The sequence below is a fragment of the Gorilla gorilla genome, chromosome 5 (assembly GCF_029281585.2).
Source record: "Gorilla gorilla gorilla isolate KB3781 chromosome 5, NHGRI_mGorGor1-v2.1_pri, whole genome shotgun sequence".
Lineage (NCBI taxonomy): Eukaryota > Metazoa > Chordata > Mammalia > Primates > Hominidae > Gorilla > Gorilla gorilla.
In genome coordinates, this window is record NC_073229.2 from 18,424,422 (window position 1) to 18,442,310 (window position 17,889).

At 42.3% G+C, this 17,889-nt stretch overlaps 1 long non-coding RNA gene across 2 annotated transcripts in view; it reads left to right on the plus strand.

The window, feature by feature from the left end:
- Nucleotides 1-17,440, plus strand: part of LOC129534328 (uncharacterized) — a 128,373-nt gene extending 110,933 nt beyond the window's left edge. The window contains exons 1-3 of one of the 2 annotated variants that reach the window (XR_008680880.2): nt 81-5,455; nt 16,234-16,353; nt 17,037-17,440. This is a non-coding gene — a long non-coding RNA (uncharacterized lncRNA). Of the gene's footprint in view, nt 1-80; nt 5,456-16,233; nt 16,354-17,036 lie in introns of those variants that run through there. The other variant, XR_008680879.2, reaches the window with a different exon arrangement.
- The last annotated feature ends 449 nt before the right edge of the window (nt 17,441-17,889 follow it).

Below are 17,889 nucleotides of genomic sequence, written 5' to 3' on the forward strand. Positions count from 1 at the left end.
TTTTCGTTTAATTTTGTGCAGTTTTTCTCAAGGCTGACACATCACAAACTCTGTTTTCAACAGTCCGTATTCCACATTCATTGCTTCTAACATGGAGCTAACTTCTGCAATGATGTGGCCACCACTGGAACAGGAAGCTTGCTGTCAGAATCTGGAGAAATTCATGGGAAGTTTAATGTTGCCAGTGAGAGAAACACTCTGTGAGCTGTTCTTAGGGTCTGCTGGTGAGATGGCTCAGGAAGGGCAAACACTGGAGGCATGAGAATACCATCGAAGGGGCGGACTGCAGTGCCAGGCATTGTGTAGGCCACAGCCACCAGGGCCTCCATGTTTCTGACCAAATGCTTCAGTGCCCTTTAGTGAGTGTGTCGCAGACATGGCATTTTTGTGTGCGATCCAGGGTTCATACCATCGTGATTCTTAGCCTTCATATTCATCACACACTGGAAGGGACGCTGCGTGCCAGGCGTTCCGGCCGGCCATCTGCGGGGGAAGGAGGAGCATGGCCTGGAGATGGGGAGCTTCTGGGCAGCATGGCGCTGAAGCGCTGCTAGCTAAAAATTACTAAACAACTCAGGTTCAGCCAACTCTAATTTGTGTTTTATTTTCACTAAACTTTTTGCTTACTTTAGTGTAGGCATCCTTGGGGACCCAGCGAGACGGTTGGTTAGAGGCGCTCACCATGATGCCAGGACAGATGAGAGGAGTCCTAGGAGTACTGGGGCCTGGTCAGTCTCCTGAGGCTGAGACTGTTCGTCCACTCCACAGCCGGCCTTCCTCCTTCTTTGTTAACAGAAGTGAACCCTCACAGGGAAGGCAGCACGCCTGGCACCAAGGCATAAGCTATGATTGCTCTATCCTGGCAACTTGGTTTCTCTTTGCCAGCCATGGCTGGGCATTGACCCAGTCCTGCCACTGAGCTCTAGGAGAAGTTGGCTCGGAGAAGGATTTTCCTCGGCGACCCATAGCTGCATGAGAAGCCCTTTGACTCCTCCTGTCTGCCCACGCTGAGTGCTCCATGACATGTTCGGCTCTGTGTCACATTCATCTACCCACTGCATTTTCCCCTGATTAGCTTCCCTCATGGCGTCAAGATGGCCACCAGTCACAACTGGGCAACAAGTTTCCTTGCTCATATTAAGAAAAAGTATTGCTTTCTCTTTCCCTGAAGGACCCCCTCAAAACTTTCCCATGCATTCACTGGTCCAGGTGGAAATATAGGAAGAATATTACCAAAACTGAGTTAGATTATATAGGGGAGAAAGGATGTTCAAAAGTCAAACACATTATCAGTTCAACACAAAACTGCCTAAGATTGGCTGGGCGTGGTGGCTCACCCCTGTAATCCCAGCACTTTGGGAGGCCGAGGCGGGTGGATCACGAGGTCAAGAGATCGAGACCATCCTGGCTAACCCCATGAAACCCTGTCTCTACTAAAAATACAAAAAATCTGCCAGGGGTGGTGACGGGTGCCTGTAGTCCCAGCTACTTGGGAGGCTGAGGCAGGAGAATGGCGTTAACCTGGGAGGCAGAGCTTGCAGTGAGCCGAGATCGCGCCACTGTACTCCAGCCTGGGCGACAGAGTGAGACTCAGTCTCAAAAAAAAAATACAGCTGCCTAAGATTTTGGAAGGGCACAGCTTGCAGAAGGAAGGGACTGGGGAGATACTTTTTCTTTCTCTTCTAATCAGAAAAAGAATCTAGAGAGCAAGAGATGGGAATTCCTTGCTGACCTGTTTGCTTTTAGGAGAGTGTAAGCCTCAGAATGAGAGTTTTCTAGAAGAAACATTGACAAAATCAGTCAGTCTTCTCCATGGATTTTGGAGATATAAAACATTTCTTTACATGTTTGGAAGTTATGCATTTTATGTCTTTTTATTTTTAGTGGTCACTTGTACAAACAGTCTTCAATGTATATTTTTCCAGCAAAGGAAAGGAAACAATTTTAGATTTTTTAAGAAAAATATCTATTGATGATTTTAAGTTAAAAATATGCTGGTAACCACTACACAGAGCCACTGAGTGCCTTGCAAAGCCACATTCTTGAGGCTCTCTTGTGCCACCCAATGATCTAGCAGCCAAAGGGATAACAGCCATCACTGCAGGGGCCCTTCCCAGTGCTAAGATGCTGTCCATTCTGTTGGTCCACACTTGAGTTATGCCAAGTTTAATATATTTGAATTATCACTCCCACACCTTGGTGCATTTTTGTTGTTTCTGCTGCTAATGAAGATGGTGGTTATCTTAAAATGTTGTTGTTGTTGTACAGAAATATAGTTGATTTTTTTGTGTAGCAATCTCAGAGCCAGGAATCTGGCTAGTATTCACTTATATTCTTTTGGCTTTTCCATGAAACTAATGTATCATCTACGTATGATGACAGTTTTGTTTCCTCCACTCCCATTGTAAATAGTGTGATAAAATGTATGATTGCTAACAAATATTGATTCCTCCCCACCCAGTGGAACATGAGTGGGCTGGCATTGGCCATGTCCAAGGAGGTGTTACCTCCACTTGCATTCCTGGGCTGAGCTTCTCGAGATCATCAGAGAACCACAGGTCCCCACTGGTGCTACCTCCTTCAGCCTGTGTCCCAGAACCAGGAGACACATGGAGTAGAAACCCTAGGCCCAACTTTCAGCCTGCATCAAACCCAGATGTGCTCAGCTCTACAGATTGGCTTAAAGATTTTTATACTCAACCTGGGATGTTTCTTGTTGAGAGTGGGTAAGGGGGATGTAAACATGTGGTCTCTCTGCCCTTTTGGTGCCCAGAACCAGATTCATAATCGACATACAGCCACAGACAAGGGTTGAGCATAACTAGGGCTTAGAAAGAACAGACCTGAATTGATATATGATGGTTTTAGACTTGTTCATGCATAAAATAAAACTTAGAGATAAAGGAAATGTATGGATGAAAGTGTGACAAGTGAGAGAGAGTGAGCAGCTGCCTCTCAAGTCTGGCATTGCTGCTAAGCCCGGAACAGAACCAGAGTGAGAATGAGAGAAAACAAGGCAAAGAGAATTGTGTTCTAGGTGAAAGGGAAAAGCATTCAGCAGCCTAAGAATAGATGTATCTGTCCCATCAGAGCATGAAGCATCTCAGAGAAACGGAATAACTATCAGTGAAACCATCCAAGCTGTTGCCAAAAAGCCAGATGTTCTTTATGGAAATATTTACCTACCATAATTGGGCCTTTTGGATACATTAATGCTATTTGTATGGAAGAAATAATATCTAAATGTAGTGAATAAATGTCACACCACACCCTTCTTTGCAGAAATACTTTTGTGATTTAGGAACGGGGCTTTAAAAGGACATTATAAGCATCTCTCAATTTTTAAAAGCACAGATGTATCTTATTATGGTTTTCAAACTTAAGCTTTGATTTTGCCATTGCTTGAGAGCTGGGAATTTTCATAAGAAAATTAGTGACTAATACCAAAAAATCTTCTTCAGCTCTACAGAATGAAGTTATAAAGGAGTCAGAGTGGACATACATATTCAATGTTGTGCTTTAAAGTCAAAAGGACAAATTTACTGAAAACTTTAGTTTGACAGGACATACATAGACACTGAGAGCTCGATGTGCTGGTCAGATGATTATTGAATCTACTTAGTTCGTTTTTCAGATGATGAACAGAGACCCTAGAGGGATTAGGTGATTTATGTAAAATTATGTAGTCAGTTCGTGTAAACATTTATTACTAGAAATCAAGATCTTCTGTTTACAGATAACCTTATATTAATACACCTTTATATTAATTTATTTTTTTACAGTCTTATCTATTATCCCAGCATTGATTTATCTGATTCTAGGAATGCTGAACATTAATTTTAAAATAATTCTGTATGTAAGAGAGTCCTGAGACTCATTGTCAATGTTTTCCTTTATTTGAAGCATTGAAAGTGCTGTTTTTCCTACCTGAAGTTCTCTTGCCCTTGGGTTCTGTGAAGCCACATGTTCTTACTTCTTGATTTCCGGCCACTTCTTGTGTTTCAGTTGGTGCCTCTGCCTGAGCTACTCTAAATCACAGGCACCACCCAGCCTTGTGTCCTCGAGTGGATTATCTTTCTGCTCCCCCAGTTTCTCCTCAGGGGAGCACTCACTGCCATCCCCTAATTACCAGCTCTCTGCACTTCCAGCCCCAGCACTGGCCGAGCCTCAGTCTCAGTGCGTCTGCGAGTGATGCCATTATCCTTTAGGATGACTCCTGTTCTCTGGCCTTGATTAACACCACCACCGGCAAGCAAGAAACCCCTGCCTCATCTCCAACTCTTCCCTCTCTCTTCATACAACTAGCTGATGTCTTTAGCTATGTCAATTCTGTCTCTTAAATGTATCTTATCATATCTTCTTTTTAAAAATCTATACTACCAGCCTAGTTTAATGAATGTCTCAGCCTGATGACAGAAACATAATCTTCAGCCAATTCCTTTCCCTGTTCATGTCCTTCATTGTCATCAGTGCTCTTTCTAAGATGCAGGATGAAATATGATTTTCCTTGCTCGAAACCTTGGAATGGCATCCCATTGCCTGAAGATGGAAGAACAAACACCTTATCAGGACTTTCATTGCTCTCTATGAGCAGACCACAACCTCTCATTTCAATTCAACCTCCATTATTTGCCTATCCTACAACCTCCTTGTACTAGAACTAGATACTTCCTTCCCTTCATCCTTCAGGGATTCATGTATTTTACAATAAACATTTACTAAGCCCCTAGGCTGGGCGCGGTGGCTCACTCCTGTAATCCCAGCACTTTGGGAGGCCGAGGCAGGCAGATCACAAGGTCAGGAGATCGAGACCATCCTGGCCAACATGGAGAAACCTTGTCTCTACTAAAAATACAAAAATTAGCTGGGCATGGTGGTGTGCACCTGTAGTCCCAGCTACTTGGGAGGCTGAGGCAGGAGAATCGCTTGAACCCAGGAGGCGGAGGTTGCAGTGAGCCGAGGTCACCCCACTGCACGCCAGTCTGGAGAGAGAGTGAGACTCTGTCCCCCCCAAAAAAAAACAACAACAAAAACAAAAACAAAAAATAGAAAAACAAAATGAAACATTTACTAAGCTCCTAACATTTTCTAGATAATTTGGTAGATACTATCAGTTCGGAGCTTACTCTCTACTGAATATTCTTAATTTTCTCTGAACAGGTATTAATGAAAGAATCATGAAAAAACAGATTAAAACCTACATGTAATATTGAACACAAGCAAGAAGACAGACAATGAGGATAAAGTATGCTAAGTGTTAAGACAAGTTAAGCACAGGATACTGTGGATGATTTCCCACCTGTGTAGGAAACCAGATGCAGACTGAGAATCAGGCAGCTGTTGACAGGTCAGTGTAGACTTTCAGGAAGAGATGGTGACTGATGACACTCAAATGCAAGCGTGGAGGAACCAGTCCAGGGAGGGATGGCAACTGTTGGAGAAACGGCCCAAGAAGGTAAGAAGGGAGTGGGCCGGCACATGGAAGCAGGGGCAAGACTCCCCTGCCAGCGTGGCAGACGTGAAGGAGGAAGGGGAAAGGCTTAAGTACTAATGACGTTTAATTAATTGTCTCATATATTGCAAATTCTAGGGGTAGGTAGTTCAAAGGCTGGAATGGGAGCTTGGCAGTGTCACTAGGGAGCCACACTTCCTCTGCCTCTGAGCTTCCATCCTTACTGTGTGGGCTCCTCATCTTCAGCCTCACTGCTTTGTATCCAGTCATCCCCCATTATCCGTGAGAGATACACTCCAAGACCCCCAGTGAATGCCTGAGACCGACAGTATCAAACCCTGTGTAGACTATGTTTTTTCCTGTACATACATACCTATGATAAAGTTTAGTTTATAAATTAGGCACGGTAAGAAACGAACAGCAATAGCTAAAGATAAAGTAGAACAATTAGGATGGTACATTGTAATAAAAGTTATGTGAATGTTGTATCTCTCTCTCAAAATATCTTTCTTTTACTGTACTCAGGCTTCTTTGTTTATCTTGGGTAACTGAAGCAACAGAAAGCAAAACTTTGCATAAGAGTGGACTACCACATTCAACTTCTTTAGTTTATTCTGCAGTTACCAGTAACGTCTAAATTTCAGTGGCTTAAAACAACAAAGATTTATTTCTCACTCTCATTACATGTTGTCTGAAGGTTTTCATTCCAGGATGTAAGTTTGAGGAATAGCTTCACTGGAAACATTCCATTCTCATGAGAGAAGAAAAGACAGGCAGAGGGGAATCATAGAGCCGTTCTTAGAGTTCACCTCGGATAAGATGTATGCCATGCTCTGTTGCCTAAAGCAAGTCCTGGGCCGTGCCTAAGCATCAAAGGCCACAGGGACATCCTTCTCTCACAGGAAGGCATCACAAGTTACATGACAGTCACTAAGGATCTATTATTCTCTAATAGGAGGGCCACAAATAATTGGGTGCAAAGTATAACTATCACATCTTTCGAGATTGCAGAATTACTGCACACAGTTAGCTTTCACAAATGAGATCAGACTCAGAATAAGGAGCAACTTTTCTCCCCATCCTCTTTATGTCAAGGGGCAATATGTATTTGCAATGAGTGGATGAATGTCACCATAGGTTGATGTAATTTCCATCAGCAAATCAACAGATGTTTCTCAAAAAATGCATCAGGAAATACAATATGATTTTGATGCATCAAATTTCTAAGAAAATACAAAAGATAAAGAAATATAAAATTTCACCATTGTAATAGTAGTTATTGCCTAAATTTATTTAGAATTTTTATGTGCCAGTTTCCAAAGCGGAGAAATCATTGCATCCTCCTAGGGCCTATCCAACTTTCAGCGTGCCATTCTTCCCTATAGTCAGCCATTGTTGAGTACTCTGGAAAAACGAAATTCATTTTCATTTCGTTTTCATTTTCAGTCTGAGGTAACTCTTTCTAAAATGTTGGGCATTGACGAACTTTCAAATTGGTTGTGTTGGTCCGTGCTGGAGAATATAAAATCACCCAACATTCAACTTTATTGTGCATACATTTGCTTATTGATGGTTAATAAAGAAGTCTACAGAATGGGTATAGCATAAATTGGTAGAGACTTTCTCTGGCTACCAGGAAGTTCAACAACGGCCTCTATGACTTTAACATTTTAGAGTAATGGTAGGCTAATTTGTGAATCTTACTCTGCAATATGAAGGTATCAGGTGATGTTGTGTTACTTCCTGTAAATATTCTGATGTTACACAGCTTCCCAAGTCAAATCACACTCTCCACTCCATGAAGGCCTGAATCCTTGAAATGGAGAAACTTCATGATGACGGTAAGCCATTCCACATGGGAATACTTTGTAGATATATCGTTGGTATTTTGGAAAGCAGTCGTCATGTGATTTTGATTACAGCATATGCAGTATATCTGGGGATTGTTCACATAAGCATTAAATATAAAACTGTCTTGGAGTGTGTCATGGACTTTGAATCTGAAAAAGTGCGACTGTGTATACCACACATGCTGGGCTATTGGACAGCACTTGCCAAATGCCTTTCATTCCACCTTCACCTTTAACTGAGGAAGGCAGCACTTGAATATGCTATCTGGTTGGTGTGAGAGCCTGTTTGATCAGGTGTTGATGGCCAGTATCTGAGGCTAGGGTCAAGATTCAAGCCCTTTAATAGAGAAGGGGGTAGGATACCCAAAAGATGAGATGCATAAAAAGGCACAGCAATTTTCTCCTAGGGGAAGAATTTTAAAGCACCTATTAAGGTGATTTGAAATACATCAAAACAATGGTTTGTATTGTTTGTATTGAAATTCTTCTGTTTGTGTTGAACTCCTCCTCTCCCCTAAATCTGTAGCAACCTGGACACAATCTAGAATTGCACAGCAGATAACGAAGACCTTTTACGTTCGTGATTCTTGGGTCCTCTGGACTGCTCAGCAGCACTCTGAATGGACTCTGCTACTTCTTAGCATATGAGCCAGAATAGTTAAATTTTTATCCTCCAGGAACAGATGCCAAGAGTTTCAAGCAAAGCGTATTAGTAACATTTTTTAAAAGATTGTTGTGAAGTACTTCCAAGTGGGGAAGATTTAAAACCTTATAACCAAACCCAGGTGTGCACTTATACAACCAATTTCATTTTTATGACAATGAAGGGAAATAAGAATCACTGAAATCCACAATTGACCATGAAATCTCTAATTTTAGTTTTCATTTAATTATCTTGCCTTCCAATATTTTGCAAGAAGTGCTGAATACCAGTAAGCCAGAATCTGATGGATTTTATATTTTTTCTTTGACCCTACATACCTTTTATTTACAGCCCATGATGAAATGACCAAATTTCAGGGGTCTGAAGGAGGAGGCCTCCAGATAACTCAGAGGCTCTACATTACTAGAGTGTTTATCTATGGGTCTATCCATCAGCCTATTCTCTACCTATCTATCTTTGTTGTTGTTGTTGTTTGTTTGTTTGTTTGTGAGATGAAGTCTCACTCTGTTGCCCAGGCTGGAGTGCAATGGCATGATCTCGGCTCACTGCAACCTCTGCCTCCCAGGTTCAAGCGATTCTCCTGCCTCAGCCTCCCAAGTAGCTGGGACTACAGGCACGTGCCACCACACCCAGCTAATTTTTGTATTTTTAGTAGACATGGGGTTTCACCATGTTGGCCAGGATGGTCTCGATCTTTTGACCTTGTGATCTGCCTGCCTAGGCCTCCCAAAGTGCTGGGATGACAGGCATGAACCACCACGCCTGGCCCCTGTCTATCTTTTTATTTAGGGAGCTTAGGCCTCAAGCTTGAGATAAAATCTGTCTTTAAGTTTGGTTTGGGTGGAACACCAAATAGACGATGCCTATTCAGTGCCATTTCTGATCTCCTTTGTGATCAATTATATAGATGGTCATCATACCTAATAGATTATGTATTAAAAATGAGGCAAGCCATTCATCTTTATTGTTACTATCTGAATATTCACTTTCATATATATGTACCATTCAGACAGGTAACTTGAAGTAAAGCAATCTCTTTATGTGCCCTCTGGGTTGAAATTGTAACAGTTGCTAAGGTGGAAATGCATATTTATAATGGTAAAAGTAAAATGCTTTAATAAGTAATGATGATTATATTAGCAAGGCCATTTGGCCCCATATGCAAACAGTAGCCTCTGATCCAGCTTTTGTCCAATATGAAAATAGTCATTTTATCTCTGCCTCTCTTCAGGTTAGCTATGAACCTGGGTATGTGTTGAAATTTTTCATCGAGTAAAGACTAACAAGCAGATTTATTTGTTGGGCGCCTTCAACCCCTAAAATCCATGAACTCCTAAAGCTGAGATCCCTGTGGCTATCCTGATTTAGTTCCATTTTCCCCTTACATCATGTGAAGTTGGGCACATAAACTGCCACTTATCTGAGCTCATTGAGTTAGGTTTCTGTTCCTTGCACCTAAATTTGACACACTAAGCCAAACACCTTTTATTTAACAAAGCGACTTGTAGCCCTTCAAGAGCCTGTAGAGCTGCTGTGTTGGTCCATGTTGGTCCATGTTGGTCCATGTTGGTCCCTGTTGGAGCTCTTGAAGGGTTGCAAGTTGCTTTGTTAAATAAAAGGTACTTGGCTTAGTGACTCATTGGTGATGAAAATTGTGATTTCTGATGAAGTGAAAGGAGAAGCGGAAACCTGGCCGGGTGCAGTGGCTCACGCCTGTAATCCCAGCACTTTGGGAGGCCGAGGAGGGCAGATCACTTGAGGCCAGGAGCTCGAGACCAGCCTGGCCAACATGGTGAAACACCAGCTGTACAAAAGATACAAAAAGTTAGCTGGGCATGGTGGCACGTGCCTATAGTCCCAGCTACTCCAGAGGCTGAGGCAAGAGAACAGCTTGAACTGGGGAGGTGGAGGTTGCAGTAAGCCAAGATCGCACCATTGCACTCCAGCCTGGGGGACAGAGGGAAACTCTGTCTCAAAAAAAAAAAAGAGTCTGAAAGAGGTGTATTTTGCTGTCTGTCTCTGGCTTTGTATGAAGATTCGCCTCTTGAAAATAGGCAGAGGCCAGGGTGCAATGCAGGGTACCAGCCACTGTTGCCTTTAACTGGGCAGCCTGCGGTATTTAAGGATTATAGGAACAGAGTTCAGCTGGGGTTTTTAGGCATAGTAACTTAATTTCTTTCACTTAGTTTTAAAAATTCTAATATATTTTATACTTGTAGGAATTACAAAACTTAAATACGGGCTTTAAAGCTAACTTTGTTACTCCAGATGTCTCCACTTCAAATGGTGGAGAACTGGCAACTTCTAAAATTAACTTCTATTTATTTAAATCAGACAGCCTAAGATTCCTATTTGAAAGTATTATATGATAATGTTGCTATTACTATAGCCATTCAGTCCTGTAAAGGGAAAATGCCAAGAGTAAGGTATTGACTATGTTTTTCTTGACTTGGTTATAACTATTGAGCTTTTGAGGAAGGCCAAAAAAAGCCCCTTTTTAAAAATAATTTTCCTTCCTGTGCTTGAAACCACCTGAGAAATAAGACACAGAGACACCAGGTGGAAATTAAAAGGTCAGAAATGTTACCGAAGGAGTGGACAGAGACTGATCTGTGGCCAAATGGGCTTGATAGTGAATGTATCTACCCACGGCTAGGCACTGCTGGCCAACTGCTGGCCTCCTTAACCAACCATGTGGTCAAGACTTCCCCCTGATCTGCAGGCAGAAAGATCTGAAAACAGAGGGGAATGCTGAGCTGAGCCAGCTCCATTCTTCTTCCCCAAACTCACCAATCTGACCATTCAGCCTCCCTCCCAAGGCAGGAAGGAGTGAGGGCCGCAGGTGGAGAGCAGGCTGCGGTTCTCAGCCTTGGCTGGATATTAGAACTGCTGAGAAGCTTGGCAAATCCTGACGCGCAGGTCACCTAAAGGAATTACATAGAGGTTTTTGAGGGTAAGCATTTGTATTTTTAAAACTGTTCAAGTGAACCGTTTTCCAGTCTAGGTTGAGAACACGAGCTGCAGTGGCAATTTTCCAGACGGAAATGTGAAGCCGGGCAGGGAGCTTCCTTCATCTGCCACTGCTTCCCGGAGGGAAGTTGATCTGGGGTTTTGGGTGTTGTCTTGGGTAGTGTTGGGAGAGAGTACAAATGATGATGTCTCCGTCTTTTGAGGCTGTGCTGATTTGTTCCTCAGGATTGGGTAAATAAATGTTCCATGAGAGTATTTTGCTGTTGAAGGGAAGTAATCCTGTGGAAATGTGTGAATACCTTGTACAGGCGTTGTTTAGGTAAATGAGTGTTCAGATTTTCTAAGACTAAATCCATATAGAATAGTAAAGATTTGAAACGATCCTCAGAACATACTAAACCTAAACCACCAGGCCATTAATTTCTGTGCACGTGTGTGGCCTGAGGGCTTAATGACGCAGCTCACACTGGTCACAGCCACTGTGCGGACCAGGAGGGAGTGTCCAGCAGCACCCCCGGTGGTCTGCACTTGTTACCTCATGGGTATTTGTAGAACACAACAGATATGTTGGTATGCAAATGGAGCAATGTTGTCACAGTTTGACAGCAATTTGGATGGATGATGGAAAGAACATTTCCCTCCCCGTTTTGTCTCTTGTCCATACCTTTGAGCCATTCTCCTCTGAACATAAATCTCCCACTAGTTGCTATCCTATTCCCCGTTGCCTAAGATAATCAATAATTGCTTGAACTTGTGTTGGTGGATTGGAGCAAACTCACTGCCACTTCTAGGGAAAGGGAAAGTCCTTCAAGTGATCTATCCTAATGATTGCAAGTCATCAATAATCCCACAGTTAGTGAGACGTCGTTGTGGGGGTTTGTACAGTTCTAATCACTTTATAAAAATAATGGAGAGAGTTTGGGCCTATGAAACATACTGTCTGAGCAGGGAGATAACACGCGCACACACACACACACACACACACAGACTTAAATATCTAGGCTGGGCGTGGTGTCTCACGCCTGTAATACCAGCGCTTTGGGAAGTTGAGACGGGTGGGAGGTCAAGAGATCGAGACCATCCTGGCCAACATGGTGAAACCTCGTCTCTACTAAAAATACAAAAATTAGCTGGGCGTGGTGGCACTTGCCTGTAATCCCAGCTGCTTGGGAGGCTGAGGCAGGAGAATCACTTGAACTCAGGAGGCGGAGGTGGCAGTGAACCGAGATCAAGCCACTGCACTCCAGCCTGGTGACAGAGCAAGACTCCGTCTAAAAAAAAATAGATTTCAATATCTGTGTAAGATCTTAGCATTAAAAAAAAATCAGGTGCTACGAGCTATAAGTTCCGCAGTGCAGAAGAAGAAATGTTTGCTGGGAACCTCAGGAAGGCTTCTTATTCCAATATTTTGTCCTGCCTGGTTAACGTGTGAAAGCCAGCCAATGAAAGGAGGTCTGCTCCTCATCAGTGTCGGCCAACAATGCTTCCTATCAAGCACGTCTTTTCATTCTGATGCTTTGACATCCGGGGCCTTGATGACCCTGGAAGGGATGGGCTCTCCCAGGGTTCAGTAGTTCCTAGAGACAGCAAAGTGAGTGCACCTTTTAATTGCAAACCGACCAGCCCAGAGTCCACATTCCAGCCACCTCCTTTATAGGTTCTCACACTCCAGGCCACTATCCCTCTGCCCTAATCATCCCAGGGCCAGGTAATAGGCAGCTAGAGACAGCCGTGTGCCCAAGCCCACTGAGATTACGCAAACTGCCCAGTCCTAAAGCTGCTTGCCCGCCTCTTCTGGTCCTTCCTGCTGATACCACAATAGAGGCTCATGTCACAATTTCTCCTCACTCCGCCTCCTGCACTTCCCTGTGTGGCCCGTGTGGTGTGTTGCATGTGATGTGTGCTGCCCTCTCCCCTTCGGAACTGTGAATAACAAACTGTCTTCTCAATGACAGTCATCGAGTCATCTTCTGATCTGCTGGCCTCACCATACCTGAATAAGAATAAAACCCACATTTTAAAACCTACCTTTTTCCTGCTGCCTTCGAACACAGTCTGTCTCTCTCTCTCTGTGTGTGTGTGTGTATGTGTGTGTGTGTGTGTGTGTGTGTGTGTGTGTGTATATATTTCAGCTCCCAGCAAGCTTTCTAATGTATTAAAGTGAGGGTGGGGTATTGCAAAGTGTTTTTAGGTAGCTTTGATATTTTTAGGCCATCTACTTTTCTTTCATAGACTTTTCCATTTCGCTTTTAACATCTTGTCTTTATAAAGTATTTTTTAAAAACTTTATTTTGAGATAACTGTACATGCAGTTGTAAGAAATAATTCAGTTAGATCCCACATATCCTTCTTCCAGTTTCCCCCAGTGGTAACATTTTGAAAAACTACATTCAATATCACAACCAGGAAAATGACATTGGTGCAATCTGCCAACCCCACTCAGATTTCCCTGGCTCTACATGTGTGTGTGTGTGTGTGTGTGTGTGTGTGTATGTCCGTCACATGGGCAGATCTTGTGGGCACCACAGTCCAGATGCAAAGCAGAGAGCAGCTCCCCACAGGGATCCCGTGTGCTGCCCTTTTATAACCACAACCAACTTCTACCGAACCCCTCCCTAGTCCTTGGCAGCCACTAACCTGTTCTCCTTCTCCATAATTTTCTCATTCAGACATGTTAAATAAGCTGTTATATAAGTGGAATCATACGATATGCCACCTTTTGGTGTTTTTCTCCCACTCAGGATGCTTCCCTTGAGATGCCTCCAAAGTGCTGTGTATATCAGAACGTTGTTCCTTTTTATTGCTGAGAAGCGTTCCATGGTGTGGATGTGCCAGGGTGTGGACACTGTACCAGGACATTATAACAACAAATATATGGTTGTTTAAATCATATACTTGCCACCTGTGTTAGTCCCAAGACTCCACATTCATTAACTCAAATATTCTTATCTCCCGTGGCTGCCCTGTGACATCCCCCTGTTCCTACCCCGTCAAAGCTCTCCTGTCACTTTCAAAGAGAATCTTTCTCTAAAATCAGAGGACAAACCTCTCTGTAACCTCAGGACAGTTAATCATTTTCTGTGCACCTCATTCCTGGAGATAATTCCTCATTTTCTCTTTGCTTCATTTTCCCCTTCTATACATGGAACTAGCAAGTGTTTCTATTTCTAATGTTGAAAAGGTTAATGTGATCACTTGTGTTTACACAGCCTGAGACAGGTTATATAAATTATTCAGACTATGCATGTGTGAGTCACCTCTCTCCCTCAACTAGACGTAAAGCAATAGGTAATCAAAAATAGCTTCATCAGCGGAACGCCACCTTTTCCCAGCCAGGCCCTGTTCCCTGTAGCACTTAGTTCTCAGAATCCTGCCTTTCCAGGGGTCCAGGGCTTAGACTTTGTCCAGGAACAAACCACTTGAAGTTGGCAGACAATTATTCATTATCAGCTCCTTAAGAAGGAATTAACTGGACCTGCACAGGATTGGACTTGTAACTCAATTAAGACATTAATTTAAAAGGTGACTTGATAAAGGCCAGGCAGAGGCCACATGAATTCTCTTTTCGGGCTAAAATTTTGCCTGTATCCTGGACTCTGTGCTTACCACGTCTTATTTTTATTCATCTAAGTACCAAAAAAGAATGCTTATGCATTTATAGCCATCATCATAGAATTATCAGAATTTTAGACTTGTTGGAATTTCAACCAGACCAACCTCTGGATGTCCCAAGCTGAACTATTGCTGTCTGAACACTGTGGTTCCTTAGCCACAGCTTCAGAGCAATGGCATCCCTTCTGCTGGGCTCAGGGTCTCTGTACCCAGTACGATTGACCCTGCTGCCTGGGTTGTAGCAGGAATATGATTTTGAAACTTTTCCCATTGATTTTGATGATCATGCAGGTAGGGGAACTCTGTCCTAGGGGGCACTGCAGGAAAGGCCCTTCCAAGTCTTTGCCTCCTTCTTAAAATATGCAGGGTCAGGAAACTATGCAAAGAGATTGAGGTTGCTTTGAGGAGCGTGGGGATGAGCTGGAGTCCTCACAGTTCGGGAAGTTGAATGCCTCAGTGGACAGGCACTATGTGGCCCAGCTGGCTCCCAGGCAGAGCAAGCGTGAACTTGGAAATCGTTTAGCCTCTGATGGGGGGACAGTTGGGCTCTTTTAGGTCACTAGGAGGGTGTATTCAATTAACAAACAGAAAATCCTGCAAACCGGATGTTCCAAAGAGCTGATGCTATGTCCTGTCCAAGGCCGGTGCATACCTTGGAGTGTCAAATATGAGATAATATACTCCAGCTGAAAGGAGTATTTGTTACTCATTAAACAACACAGAAGTTCTGAGTAACCAGCTTGCTTCCCTCTGGGGACTTAGTACAGGGAGACATCTTGCTCTGTAGAAAATCAGAGCAAGATGCCTGCCTTTTGCAATAATGGCTATAGCAAATTACCGTGGGTTTGAATGACACTAGTAGAGTGCTGATTACTAGACAATTAAAAACAGGGAAAGGGAATGCTATTATAAAAGAGGAAACGTTTTGTGGACCTTGAAGTAGAAGTAACGCTAGTTTGTAAGGCTCTCTAGTCTGCTTGTTATTTGGTGCCATATTCCATACACCTGGTTTGTTTCTAAGAATCACACAGCAGGTAAATGTAAATGTGAAGTTTCTCACATAATGACAAACATGCTAATTTAATATACTTTTGAAGTTCCATTACTTTTAAGTAAGTAAAGCTGCCAGACTTTTGCATTTTCCTCAATATCTGAAAATCACCTTTCCGACAGGATGGAGCTGTAGCAGGGTGGCTTATTTGTAATGAAGTCGAATTGCATGTGATTTTGCCACCAGCATTTCCAGTGTTGAACTTCTTAAGTGCCAACTACATATTTCTGAGCAAATAAGTAAGTGAATAAGGTTGCCTGTTAGCAAGAAAAGAATGTTACTTTGTATTATATTGACTTGCATTGCCTTGAAGAGAAAAGAATTGCCCAATACGAATATAAATTACTTTATAAATCCAGTGGCAAAAAGAAGTACTTAATGGTTCCAAGTGTCGCTCATATAGTCTGGACAAGTCCAAGTGAACAATGTGTGTTTGATCAGTGAAGGTCCTCATGTTTTCTAATCATTCTTTATTCACTCCTTAAGGCTTTATTTTTTAAATGCCACAGCTGGGAAAAGTGAGAACAATGATACAGGATCATAGCTGCCTTTTTGAAGTGGATTTCTTCAGCATACAGGAAACATAATGTTTTGTTTTTCTTAATTTTTATCATTCTTCCCATTCTTTTACCAGAACTCTCTTCTTCCATGTCTGGAATATTCCTGATGGGAAGCTGGACATTTAGGATGAAGCAGCAGGACTGTGTTAAGAGCTATTCCTCCCAAAAAGCCGTGTCTTCTTCAATAATGCTAGGTGACAGTTGTTCTTCAACAATTATCTATCTATCTATCTATCTAATCTATTTCTCTATCATCTCTCTATCAATTTTCTATCTGTCTATCTTAGGAAAACTCTATATATTTATGGAATTTTTCTTACTAAAATGTGGCAGTCTTCCTTCTAGAAGCCAGAGGAATGCATGCTATTCTTTCCATGCCCTGGTGCATAAGCAGCACCCAGCAACTAGCTGTGAAAGTTGCTGCTGTGACTCCTCCAGAGTTTCTGGGCAGCAGAAGGTATTTGATCTTGAATTTTGTAACCCAGATGTCTGCTGAGGCTTATAAGGCTCTAGCAGCAATGGCCCGCCCTGTAGATAAAGCTGTCCGTTTTTAGGGTTTCTACCCCCAAATCCTTTCACACCAAGCACACCTGAGTTCTGTAGGGTTTATACAGGTCTGGGTGTTTCAGGGAAGAACCAGCTGCCATCTCCCTAGGATCACGCTCCTTCCTTTCTCCTCTTGTGTCTCCTTTGAATACCCTGCAACCCAGAGTTCCAACCCCCTCTTCCCCAGAAACTCCAAATGCCTATTTCTGTCTCTATCATGCCCTGAACTTTTCAAGGCAGTCCTTATAACACACACAGACACAAAACACAACTCTTCCTAAGAGAAATTTTAATTAATTTTTCTCCACCCTGTTCTGTTCTTATTATTCAGCATTGTAGGTTAAACATTTATCATGTTAAAATCTGCCATTCATCAGGGATCTGAAGCTGCTGGGAGAAATGTTTCAATATAAAGGAGGGCCCTGAAGTGCACAGACTGTGCTTGAAAAAGTCAAGACAAGAAAGCAAGCATGCTTTGAATATTTCCAAAAGAAGATGGACAACCAAAGTCTCTAACTTTCATAACATTTGAAGACATTCAAGATAGAACAATAACTGAATACCTTAACTGATGCAAATAATACAAAATATTTTTTTGCATCACTGTGTGTATAAAACCAGACATTTATTAAACACTGCATCAAAAATAAAATATGTAAATCATTTGCTGTTTCAGCTGACCTGAGGAGCCGGTTCAGTACCTCATGCCCAAGGTGATGCAATTGTCTAATTAAAAGGCTCAAAAACTGTTTCTCATAAGAATATTTGCATTTGCTGATGCCACATATTTTAAGAGGAATTCAAACTGAAATAATCTCACTTATTCTTACATGGTTAATTCTTAATACAGTAGAAATAAGGTAATAGTTACATTTTTTATGAAATATAAGTAATGAATAATAGAATTTTGAGTATATCTTGAAGCAATTACTTTGTATTTCAAATTATTTTTTTCTCTGCTATTTATTTTAATCTCAGCGCATTATAATTTAAAAGCTCTTATTTTCTTTAAAATTATGTTATAATTTGTAAAGTGCTCTGTAGTCAGATCCTTTGGGGACGTGTTAGCTAAAATTGTTTTGGACACTGGGGTTTGAGGCTGAATCAGGACGTCTCTGTGCCCCAATAGCACACACTCACAGCCTCGCCTTGTTATTCTGCATTTGCCCTACCAGGTCCACTCC